The 12,745-nt window shown below is 44.7% G+C and overlaps 1 protein-coding gene across 3 annotated transcripts in view; it reads left to right on the forward strand.

Annotated features, from left to right (window-relative positions):
- Window positions 1-12,745, forward strand: part of PACSIN2 (protein kinase C and casein kinase substrate in neurons 2) — a 136,824-nt gene that overhangs the window by 38,127 nt on the left and 85,952 nt on the right. The window lies entirely within an intron of this gene.

Below are 12,745 nucleotides of genomic sequence, written 5' to 3' on the forward strand. Positions count from 1 at the left end.
AAGAATTTCCCGTTGGTGCAGTGTTATTAACTAAACTACAGACTTGACTTGGATTTCACCAGTTTTTCCACTGAGATTCTGTTCCAGGATCCAGTCCAGGATAGCACATTGAGTTCAATTGTCCTGTCTCCTTGGTTTCCTCCATCTGTGACAGTTTCTTTTTCACGACCTTGACAATTTTGAAGAGTGTCAGTCGGATATTTTGTGGAATGTCCCTCAATTTGGGTTTGCCTCATGTTTTTTCTCACATTATTGTATTGGACTTAGGAGTTTTGAGGAAGAATACTGCAGAGGCAAAGTGCCTGCCCTATCACCTCAAATCAGGGAGTACAGTGATGTCAGCATGATTTAGCCCTGGTGAAGTTCACCTTGTGGGCTTAGTATTTTTTATGCCTTGGTTTTACACGTTTTACATGCGCTCTGGTTCCCCATAAAGTTGCCATTCCTTTCAGGTGAGGACCTCTGTTCTGCTTGCTTTATGCCTCCCCTTCCCTGACTGAGGATTCGTGCTGTGGACTTGCCGGGTCACATAAAAACACATTTGGACTGCCTTGATTCCATGAGTATTTAACAATTTTCACAATCACAAGTGAAACAAGATTGGTCCTATATTGGTAATTGTTAAAACTAGGCATCATTGTTCTAGTCTCTACTTTTTATACGTACGACATTTTCCATAAAAGATGAAGGGGAAAACATTTCCAGTCTACAGATATAATGAATCCCAGATTGTTTTGATAGTGTAGGTGTTATGATGTTGGTTGTTGCCAGAGTTGTTCAGGCTGTTACTCATCTTAAAAGTATTTGATTCTTCCCCCGAGGCCTCCATAGGAAGAAAAACTTGTGTGTAAACCCATGTTAAGTGGTACTACTAGTAATTATATAAAAATAATATTTCTTAACATCTTGGAGGAAGAAAAATAATTGGTGTGCCATCAGAAAATAATTCTACATAGAATGAGGTTACAAATCATTTGGAATTCATTTGTGGAACAGAAAGAAAATCTTTACTATTTATCGTCATTTTTTTTTTTAAGATTTTATTTATTCATGAGAGACAGAGGCACAGAGACACAGGCAGAGGGAGAAGCAGAGAGAGGCAGAGAGAGGCAGAGACACAGGCAGAGGGAGAAGCAGGCTCCATGCAGGAAGCCCGACATGGGACTCTATCCTGGGACTCCAAGATCATGCCCTGGGCCAAAGGCAGGCGCTAAACCGCTGAGCCACCCAGGGATCCCTATTTATTGTCATTAATTTGTTGGAAAGAGCATCTGAATCTAACAAATTTGTTTGTTTTTTTTTTAAAGGTTTTATTTATTCATGAGACAGAGAAAGAGAGAGGCAGAGACACAGGCAGAGGGAGAAGCAGGCTCCATGCAGGGAGCCTGATGTGGGACTCGATCCCAGGACTCCAGGATCATGCCCTGGGCTGAAGGCAGCGCTAAACTGCTGAGCCACCCAGGGATCCCTGAATCTAATGAATTTGGACACGGTCTATTATATGTGCACAATTTTGACATTACAAACTGTGAGTCTGGTGTTAAATAAATGTAGCAGAGAAATACCGATACCATTTAAAGATCCTAGTTAACCTTCCTGAGCCTCAAGACACTTTTGTTTTTTTAAAGGAGTTTATTTGAGAGAGAGATCTAGCAAGGATGAGTGGGATGAGGGACAGAGGGAGAAGCAGATGCCCTGCTGAGCAGGGAGCCTGACATGGGGCTTGGTCCCAGGCTTCGAGATCATGACCTGAGCCAAAGGCAGATGCTTAACTGACTGAGCCACCCAGGCACCCCTCAAGACACTTTTTAATATGTAGGGAATTGTAAGTGGATTTTGAAGGGGAGTGTACTGGGGAAACAAGCACAGAAGGACCCAGGGTCTGGGTCAGCTTGCTCTTTGAGTTCCCCTCCCATTAATCTGCAAACACATGGTCACAGAGTGAGGGTTTGGGAAAATGAATGCTGTCACAAAGCATAATAAGTACACTCAGTGCCACATATTAAGTCCACATCCTGGCCCTGGAAGTTAGTACTCTTGACTCTTAATAAAATATCCCCCAGCCTTAATCCAAGCGCATAGGTCCTGTCACAGGACTTCTGACCTATCAGAGGTCTTTGTACAGATTGGCATGTGTATGTTCATTGTCTGAGTTTGGTGGTCACTCAGCTCTGTGGGTCACGTGTGCTGTTAGAAGCGCTGGGATCTCTTGTCTCCTCTTAGGAAAGGGGCTGTATGGCTGCTGTCTCCCCTTTCTCAGGGTTATCACTGGGAGGGTCAAGTTGTGAGAGCCTGAGAAGTCTCCTTTGCCTGCGTGTGGCTGGCACTGAGGAGGGGGCCCTTCATTTGGTCCTGTTCATCTGGTAAACTAAGGTGTGCTTATTCTGCATATTGTCTCCCTTAGACCTACCTCTGTATGGAATTAATTTGCATGACGTTGAGGTCTTAAAGAACCTCTATACTGTGAATGAGATTATTGGTCTGAGGCTGGGACCAGCATCTTCTGCTTTTGGATGCAGCTGGAGAGCCTTGACGCCTCCTGGGACTTAAGTTTGTTTACAAAAATGGTTCATAAAATCTCAGACTTTATGGAGTGAATTGTGGGGTACACACAGGAATCCCATCCCTTGGCTTTCCCACATGAAATATTGCATTGATGAAGCCTGCTGCAAGGGTACTGCACCTCTCTTGATGATGAGGTATCGGGCTTTGGTTAATAAGCATCTTGTTCTAGGGTTTATCCAAAACGGGATTTGATGGAAGTCTTGCAGGCAGGGGTGTACCCTCTATATCTGTTGGAGCTCAGAGATTGGGAGTGCTGTGGTCCTGAGCGCCTTCTGTGTGACAGTGGTCTCTCCACAGCCCTTCTACTTGCTGCCATGGAGTCACCCATCTGGCTTTAAAATCTCGTAAGGAACTCAGTGTATTTCTTCATTCTAAAGTCAGTGCATGGACTCTGTAAAATACAAGTACAAATAATCAAAAGGAGAAAATCACTGTCAATACGTTGACGTACACTTTCCCAGATCATTACATTTACTCACAAATGTGATTTTTAAAAATAAATACGATCATAGGATTTAAACTGTTTTGTAACCTGTCCTTCTTTACCTTACTCTCACACATGGGAGAAATGTGTTCCTCGTCTATACTCTGTCTTAAGCTGGGTCACCTGTCACAGATGCACAGCATCCGCTGCCAGGCCAAGCAGCTTGCTTTCTCCCTGTGACTCCTGCCAGGTGGCTCGTAGTGTGCCCTTGAGACTTGTTCTGGACTCGGCACTCTCTGCCACTTAGCCCAGTTGGACTCTTGGCAAAGTCCCCTTACTTTATTTTCCTTCACAAGACTTTTGAACCAGCCCCGTCCATGCCTATACTTTGTTCCTTGTGATCACTATGGGTGTGTTCCATTCAGATTGTGTCATTGATTCCCTGATTTTCTGACATTTATTTAATTGATTTCCTGCTGTCTCACTTTCCTGGGGGTTAACCTTATGCCTCTGCCACCTAAGTATGTGCCTTCCGTATTTTGACCCTATCCCTCCAGAGACCTCTTTGACCCTTCTGTGACATTAGCCATGATCAGTATCATTGGGAGTTTCCAGTTCTGTCATCGGGATGACTTCACTGGCTGCCATTTAAAAATACCCTACCTGTACATTGTCTCATTTTATCTTCACAAGCCCTGGGTGATACTTGAGGCTGTCTTCACCTTACAGGTAGAGGAACCTAAAAGCTTGCCAGGTCCTTTATCTGCTCACTGCCTATCTCTGTTGCTTGGCCCCTCTCAGCTCTGTGTTTCCCATGTGGTGTCTGTGGCGATCCTGTAGGGGACCAGCCTCTAACCTCCTCACTTGGCAGTACCTTGTCCCATGTCAAAGAACAGTTGGGAGCATTGTGATTGTTTAAGAATAGTAGACTTCAGTTTCAAATAGTTAAAGTAGAAGAAAAACATAAAATTTGTAGAATGAGATGCACTTTTAAGTTTATAATTGGTATTCTATTTATAAGATTATTTTTGTATTTATTTTAGAGAGAGAGATTGCATGATTAGGGGGAGGGCCAGATGGAGGAGAGGGAGAGACAGAGACTCTCAAGCAGACTCCACACTGAGCATGGAGCCTGATGGGGGCTTGATCTCAGGACCCCAAGATCATGACCTGAGCCAAAGCCAAGAGTCAGTTGCTTAACCATCTGAGTCACCCAGGTGCCCCAATTGGTGTTCTATTTTAATCACATTTCAGACCTGCGAATGGAAGCTTTTAGGGATTAGAGACCATGTCTTTTAAGTTGAATTTATATAACACCAGTGCTTACAGACTTTAGATTCACTCATTAAACTCTAAATGTATACTAATTACATGCCAAACTGAAGTATAGTATTCTTTTTTTTTTTTTAAAGAAACTTTTTTTTTTTTTAAGATTTTATTTATTTATTCATGAGAGATAGAGAGAAGCAGAGACCCCAGACAGAGGGAGAAGCAGGCTCCATGTAGGGACTCCAGGATCATGCCCTGGGCCAAAGGCAGGCGCTAAACCACTGAGCCACCCAGGGATTCCCTATTCTTTTTTTAAAAAATATTTTATTTATTTATTCGTGAGAGGCAGAGACACAGAGGAAGAAGCAGGCTCCATGCAGGGAGCCCGACGTGGGACTCGATCCTGGAACCCTGGGATCACATCCTGAGCCAAAGGCAGACACTCAACCGCTGAGCCACGCAGGCATCCCTAAAGTATAGTATTCTTTTTTTTAAGATTTTATTTATTTATTCATGAGAGACACAGAGAGAGAGAGAGAGAGAGAGGCAGGGACACAGATGGAGAAGCAGGCTCCATGCAGGGAGCCCGATGTGGGGCTTGATCCTGGGACTCCAGGATCATGCCCTGGGCCCGAAGGCAGGCGCTAAACCGCTGAGCCACCCAGGGATTCCCCCAAAGTATAGTATTCTTGAGTACGGGTGCAGAGGTCCCCTATTTCTTGGTACATTGGGATTGTTGATCTTTTTTTAAAAGACTATTTATTTGACAGAGAGAGCGCGCAAGTAGGGGGAGCAGTAGGCAGAGGGAGAAGCAGGCTCCCTACTGAGCAAGGAGCCAGATGTAGGGGCTCAATCCCAGGACCCTGGGATCATGACCTGAGCTGAAGGTAGACACTTAACCAACTGACTGAGCCATCCAGGTACCCCAATATTCTTGGTCTTTTCCCATCTTTCCTCTCTTCTTTATCCTAAGCACTGGTCCAAATGGAGAAGAAGTAATGGGAGCATTCTGGAATGCTAGCGATCATGATTTCCATTTATTTATATATTTATACCTCTCCTGGTTTCACAAAGAGTTTGAGTTGGTTGTTTGGGACTGCCAAAAAGAAAAAAAAGGCAGAACTGAATTCTTCCTTTGCCATCTCCAAAGCAACGACAATAAAACATGTTTATTTCTGATGAGGACCTCGGAGGTCACCAGCAGTCTCCCACACCATCCCAGCATGCTTGTGGGACCTGACAGGCTCTGCTGTCAGAGAGAACCCCATGTAGCAGCTTTATGCACTGTGACTGCTGTGTGACCGTGGGCAGGCCACTTCCCCCAGGGCTCTAGTTTTCTCATCTGAAAAATGGGCATAGGACTCTCACTTTGCAGAGTTATCATGAAGAGTCATTGCATGTAAAGAAACTGGCAAATGTGTATAAAATATCATAAAATAGTCCTTATTTTATCCTCTATTTGGAGGGTTTCTTTTTTTTTTTTTTAATTTTAAAGATTTTATTTATTTGAGAGAGAAAGCTCGAGCAAGGGGAGGGGCAGAGGGAAAAGCAGGCTTCCCATGGAGCAAGGAGCCCTAGGTAGGCTCAATCCCAGGATCCTGGGATCATGAGCCAAAGGCAGATGCCTAACCAAATGAGCCACCCAAGCGCCCCTATTTGCAGGGTTTCTAAACATCAGTTCATAATGGTATTTTTACTGCCGTGGTGCTAAAATAGCAACATTGTAATTCTTTACAAAGCTAAAGATATTTAGTTTGAGGCTTTTTTTTTTTAAATTTTTATTTGTTTATGATAGTCACACAGAGAGATAGAGAGAGAGAGAGGCAGAGACACAGGCAGAGGGAGAAGCAGGCTCCATACACCGGGAGCCCGATGTGGGATTCGATCCCGGGTCTCCAGGATCGCGCCCTGGGCCAAAGGCAGGCGCCAAACCGCTGCACCACCCAGGGATCCCCCTAGTTTGAGGCTTTTGATATATTCTGAAGTTGTATGATTTGCTTTTTAGTGTTAAAATGCCTTTTTTATTATTTAAATGCCTTTGAAATGAAATAATGGGAGGTGATTGGTTTTTCTTTTTAGTGCTCTCAATGGACAAAATAAAGTTGGCAGCCTTGCACTGGGCGCTTCTGCCTTCAATGGGATACCCTGGTCAGTAAAGCTGGGGGAGGAGGAGGCTCCAGCCTGAGAGGCGAGTGACACAGTGCCTTCTTTCCCTGACTCAGCTCAGTGCCCAGTCTCCCTGGGGATTTCTCAATCCACCCCATTTTCCTACACCGAGCTCCCTGCTCAGGTCTGCTGTGCAGCACTTGTCACACTGTGAGGTCCTCTGGGTGCTTGTCTCTCTACCCTACTGAACTCTAAGTTCCGTAAGGGTAAGTGTGGGGGATCATTTAGCTTGTAACTTCCAGAGTCTAGCATAGAGAGGGCACATAGAAATAAATGAGGGGGAAAATCACATCAATAAACCTCCAATAAAACATGAACAGAGCATATCTCTAACTTTATTCCTGAAAGTATCCCCAAACTCACCACAAATCTTACTCACTCCTTTTTGAATTTAGACCTTCCTTCAGGGATCATTTTCCATCTTCAGTGTGTTGCCCAAGGAAGACTTGAGCTGGTCCCATAATTGCAAGTGACATCTTAACCACTGAGATGTTGTTAGGAGCCCAGGTATATCTTCTCACGGTGGCATTTTATAAAATGTGTAAGAAAAGAAATTAACATATTCTTCATATCACATTGGTGCTTTGAAGTTTTTCTCAACTGGGCTTTCTGCTTTAATTAGTTTGGCTTCTTTTTTTTTTTTTCTTTAGCTTTGGGCAAGTGCCAGGGAAGCAAAGAAGCTTATATAAAGGGTTTTAATTTCTTTTTTTTTTTTTTTTTTTTTTTTACTTTGCCAAAGATAGGATGGGTACTTAGTTCAGCTTGTTCTGGCACCTTCTTCTTTGATTGAAAATGTTAGAAATTTGGCTCAGTTTATTCCCTTCTATATATATGTTTGGGAAGACTAAAGGCAAAATGGCTCTATTTATGTCTTGTTTCATGAAAAATATGAAAGGCTAACACATAGGATTTGAACAATAGCCGCTACCCTCTCCCTTACCCAGAAAAAAAAAAAAAAAAGATTGACCTATCAGAATGTTTTATATAACCTGTTTAAATTCTAGGACTTAAGATTTACTTATCATTTGAAGAAAAAGAAAAACTAATACCTATCATTATGGCATTAGATTTACTTGTTTACTGACTGTCAAACAGCCATTGGAGCCTGTCACTGAAAGCTGCCATTTCTAAGTCGCTGGCTGATGTTATCACGCTTTTACTACTGTGATATTGGAGAGCTGAGTTAACCTGGTTAGAAAGTGCACCGTTCAGGTTCATCAGAATCATTAGTGTATGTTAGAGGATCAGCAGATCCAAGAACTGAGACCCAGTGCGATGAGGGTACGCTGGCACTGTGCAGAGCTTGGCGGCATCTTGCAGGCCAGTCCTTGGTGAAAGGCAGTTGCTGCTGTGCTGCCCATGGGGGTGGGGGGGCAGTTCTCTTGTTTAGGCTCTGCAGTGGGCTTCTCTCCTGTCTTCTCTCAGTCGTTCCCCTTCCTCTTCCTTTTCTTTTTATTGAGATCTTAATTTACATACAACCAAATGGACCCATGTAGAGACTTCAGCAAATGGAGATGCCTGTGTAGCCACTGTCCCAAGCCAGACAAAGAACATTTCTGTCACTTTAGAACTTTTCTCATGCCCTGTACAGTCAGCCTCCACCCGGCCCCTGGTCCCAGGCAAACATTGATCTGTCACTATGGATTTGTTTGGCCTGGTTTAGAATTTCATGTAAATAGAATACCCAGTGCACCCTTTTGCATCTGGCCTCTTTTGCTTGCTGTGAAGGTTATGTGATTACCCATTTGCATCTGTCAGAAGTTCATTCTGTTTAAGTGCTGAGGTGTTTTGTGCTGCTTGGTGATGCTGCACACAGCTGTTTCCATGACCTGTATGAAGTGGTTGGAGGAATCAGGGCTCTGTGGAAGTATGTGCATGGTCTGTTTGCAGATCTCCTTCCCCCAACTCTCCTCAGCAATTGAGGAAGGCTGGGGGGAAGAGTAGAGGAAGTGCCTTGCCATCCAGGCCATCACTAGTCCCAATGGTCCTTGAAGAGTTTGGCTTCTCAGAATAGCTCTATTCTGGTTATCTCCAGCCTCTGGTACCAGATACAATCCTGGTTTGCCTTTTGGGAATTGGGGAGATGGGGGTTCCTAATGATGTGAGGCTTTGTGACCACAGGGCCTCTTCTAGAGCTTTTGCATGACTTCCACCATCCTGGCAGCTGCTAGACCACCTGGCTCTGTGTTTAGGGCTTGCTAAGTTCAGGGACATGAGAACCGTGGAGCCCATCTAGCACGAGGTGGCCAGGTACCTCCACCTGTCACACCAGAACCTCCACCTGCCTTTGAATTGTCTGGCTATTCCCTGGCCGTGTCCGGGCTCAGCTGTTAGCTTTAGTCGAAGAGGGAGGACTGATGCACAGAACTGCAGTTTGCGCTGTTTTATGAACAGCCTGATTCCTGTGTGCCCATAACCTCTTTAAGAATCACCTTGCCAGAGTCACTGGTTGTTTCTGGCTGGGGAAAGACCAGGGAAGGGGGGAGAAAGAGATGGCAGCTAAAGTGCATGGGGTTTGTTTTTGAGTTGATGACAGTATCCTAAAATTTACTGGGGTGATGGTTGCACAGCTCTGTAAATACACTAAAAACCATTGAATTATGTACTTTAAATGGCTGAATTGTATGGTATGTGAATTACATCTCAATAAAGCTATTTTAGAAAAAGTGTGGCAATAAAGCCAGAGCAGACTGATAGAGGAATGGGGGGGGGGGAGTCGCATGGTGAAAATTTTATTCTTTCCCCCATGTGACACAACCTGTTGCCAGAGATCCTCGTTCTTCCCAGGTCTAGTTCCGAGGCAGGCATGAGTGTGGTACAGAAACGATGGGCTTTGAACACGTCAGGCGGACCTGAGTTCGAATCCCATTCTGCCATTATTTGCTGGATGATACTAAGCAGGTTGCTAAGTTTCTCTGGTGGTTTCCTTTCTGTAAAATGGGGTAGAAGTACCTCTCTTACTGCATCTTTCAGAAGAGCTCAGCAAAGGCAGCCATTTGCACCATGTGCCGACCCTAGAACAGAACAGCCGTATCAGAGAGAAGCAGCTGGTCTGATGTGGCCCGGATGCCTGTGCCTCGGGCTCGCTTAGTGACAGCTGCACGTGCACCCAGCATTGGTCGAGGACTGATGTCCTGAAGGTGTGGGTAGTCTTCAGCTAATTGGCTGGGTTTTGTTTTGGAATTTTTTTTCCTGCCTTAATCTGCATGGTTTGAGTAATCGTGTGGGAAGCTCTTGGAGAACCCGCTCCTGTCCCCACTACCTCCCACCCCCCACTTGGTGAAGCCTTCCCTGACACCCCCTCGCCCAGGTCACCGCTCCCTTCACTGTGTTCCTTCAGCCCTGGGTGCTGGCAGTTCTCAGCCTGTGCCGTTTGTATTTACTTATACATCTGCCCTGCCCGGACAATTCGGGGCAGGGACGTTGGCTTTTACCATGGGGGCCCTGAGGCCTCAAGCCCTGTGCCTGGCACTAATGTTTGTTGAATGAATGCCCAATGGTTTCAAGTCTGGTGACAGAAACCAGATTGGAACTGGAAATACCAGTTTAGGCACCACGTGCTGCAAGAGGTTAGCTGTTGGGTTTCCCTGGAGCAGTGTTTCTGTCCTAGTACTGCCTTAGGGGGCAGGACAGCTGCCTGAGCCAGTCTTGTCTTCTGCTAGAGGGGTGCAGGGCAGCTGGTTTCCAGCTAGGAAGCCCCCACCTGAGGTGATGGGGCGGGGGAGAGAATGCCCCAGCCACCCTGGAGAGCTGGGTTCATTACCCCATAGTCCCACTGCTCTCTGTATTCTCAGTTCACTTCAAATCAGATTTTATTATGTGGCAGCTGTATCCAAGACCCACTTCTAATATACCAAGGGAAACCAAGATGGAGAGGCAGTGTGGTGTAGTGGCTAATAGCTGGATTCTGGAGCTGACTGGGTTTGGATCCTGGCTCCACACCATGTGCTGGCTTTGGGATGCAGGGCAGGTAATATAACCTCTCTGTACCTCAGTTATCTGAGCTGGAAAATGGAAGAGGTGACAGTCCCCTGATAGGATTATTTTCATGATTAACCATAAAATAACCATTATATAAATATCAACCAGCTTGTGTTTGTTGGATTACGATAGATAGATAAGTAGGTAGGTAGATAGATAGAATGAGTGAGGGTCTTAAAAAACCAAAATGAGTAAATCTACCTTGCTGTGATTGTCCTCTCTCATAACCAAGAGCCTTAAGTAGGACTCTAGGGCAAAGAAGAGTTTTTGGTCATGCTAGCTGATGAAAAGGAAAAGTAGATAATCAGCTTGCTCCGCCAGAACTCAAGTGCTTATTCTTTCTTAGTGGAAGGAAATACGCCCAGCAAAGGACTTTTGTGACCATATTTTTGTGCTGCTTAAACTTAGTTGAAATGCTTGGGAAGATAACTGCCAGGCTGTTCGTTTAGGAAGCCTGACTGTGTGTTGTGGTCAAGTACCTGAAGTAGTCTCCAGAAACATTATTCAGCCTTTTCCAGCCTTAGTGTCCATCACTGGACAAAATGAGCGTGAGAGCCATTCAGCCCCCCAGCAAGCCCCGAGACGAAGCAGCTGGCCTCCCTGCAGAGCAGTGTTGGCCTCTCTGTGAGGGTGCGTGGGACCTAACTAGGCGGACTGGGAATACAGTGAGGTTTGCGATGGGTTGTCTTCTGTGGGTTGTTTTGGGGGCAGTTGGGGGGGAGGGTGGCATAATAATTTTCTAAGTGGTATGAATTATTATCATATGTCAAATAATTGACCCTTGTGTTGAGATGGTCTTTGCTTCATTGGTGTTTTTCCATCAAAGAATTTCTAAACATGGATTTTGGAAAGATATTTTTAACCTATTTTGTTTTGTGTTATCGAGTCAGACTAGGGGGCCCATGTTGCAAGGAGAGAATGGGCCGGCTCTGTTCTGGCCACCATCACTTCAGTGCAGCATCTAGCTTGCCATGGCGTTGGGAGTGCACATGAATCTTTTGGGAGGGTACTTCGGGGAAACTGAGCTTTTGAAGCATTCGTTTCTTATGTTTTTACAGAGTGGTTTCAATACCTGCTCTTTCTTGTAGTATTTCTAGTGTTTCTATTTTTCGATATTGCATACTTTTTTTTTAAAGATATTTTTTCCTTTTTTTTTTAAGTTTTTATTTCTTTATTTATGAGAGATGCAGAGAGAGAGGCAGAAATGCAGGTAGAGGGAGAAGCAGGCTCCTTGCAAGGAGCCTGATGCGGGACTCGATCCCAGATCCCGGGATCACACTCTGAGCCAAAGGCAGAAGCTTAACCGCTGAGACACCCAGGTGTCCCTGTTGATACCTTTTATTTTATTTTATTTTTTTTTTAAGATTTTATTTATTTATTCATAGAGACAGAGAGAGGCAGAGACACAGGCAGAGGGAGAAGCAGGCATCATACAGAGAGCCTGACGTGGGACTCGATCCAGGGTCTCCAGGATCACACCCTGGGCTGCAGGCGGCGCTAAACCGCTGCGCCACTGGGGCTGCCCTGTTGATACCTTTTAAAAACACTTTTTATTGAAACGATATACATACAAACATACAAGTGCACATATTTTAAGTGTGTTTAGCAGTGAATTTTCACAACTGCAGCTCATGAACAGCTCAGGAAATAGCCCTGCTCAGAAGCATTCCTGGGAACCCTTTCCTGCCTGGTCCTTATTCCATTCTGTCTTGGCTTCAAGCCCCATAGGGTAGTTGTGCCGCCTCTTCACTGTATCTAGAGGGAATTCTACTGTATGTATTTTCGTGGGCGCATACATTTTAAAATGAATCAGGACTTCTTCCTCCTCCCCTAAAATTATTTATTTATTTATATAAATAATATACTTATATAAATAAATATATGTATATATATCTTCTTTTTCTTTTCCCCTTTCTTTTAATTTGTTGTAAACCTCTAGGAAGAAAGGTGTTTTGGGATTTGGCATTTCCTTCTAGGGGCTCACACTTGGATATTTGAGTGCCTTGGGGGAGGCAGTCATGCTGCAGAGAGGCTGGGGTCTCTACCACTGAACCTGCATGTGTCTTCCCATGCATCTCCCACTGTGGAGCTGCTTTGTCTTACTGTGTGGAGTCACAAAGAGAAGTTGAGTTTTACATGTAGGGACAGTGTAAGATCATCCTGTGCAAGGAAGTCTCTATATTACATTAACTCCTGTGACGCCTGGCACCTTAGCTCCAGCACAGGTCTTTTCTCCCTCCTAAGTGGAAGGATCAAGTACAAGGAGAAATCCTAGGACTATCATATGCAGTGTAAAGTAGTTTATATGCAAGTTGATGTTGGGGAGGGAGGGAGGGTAAT

The sequence above is a fragment of the Canis aureus genome, chromosome 11, assembly GCF_053574225.1.
Source record: "Canis aureus isolate CA01 chromosome 11, VMU_Caureus_v.1.0, whole genome shotgun sequence".
Classification (NCBI taxonomy): Eukaryota; Metazoa; Chordata; class Mammalia; order Carnivora; family Canidae; genus Canis; species Canis aureus.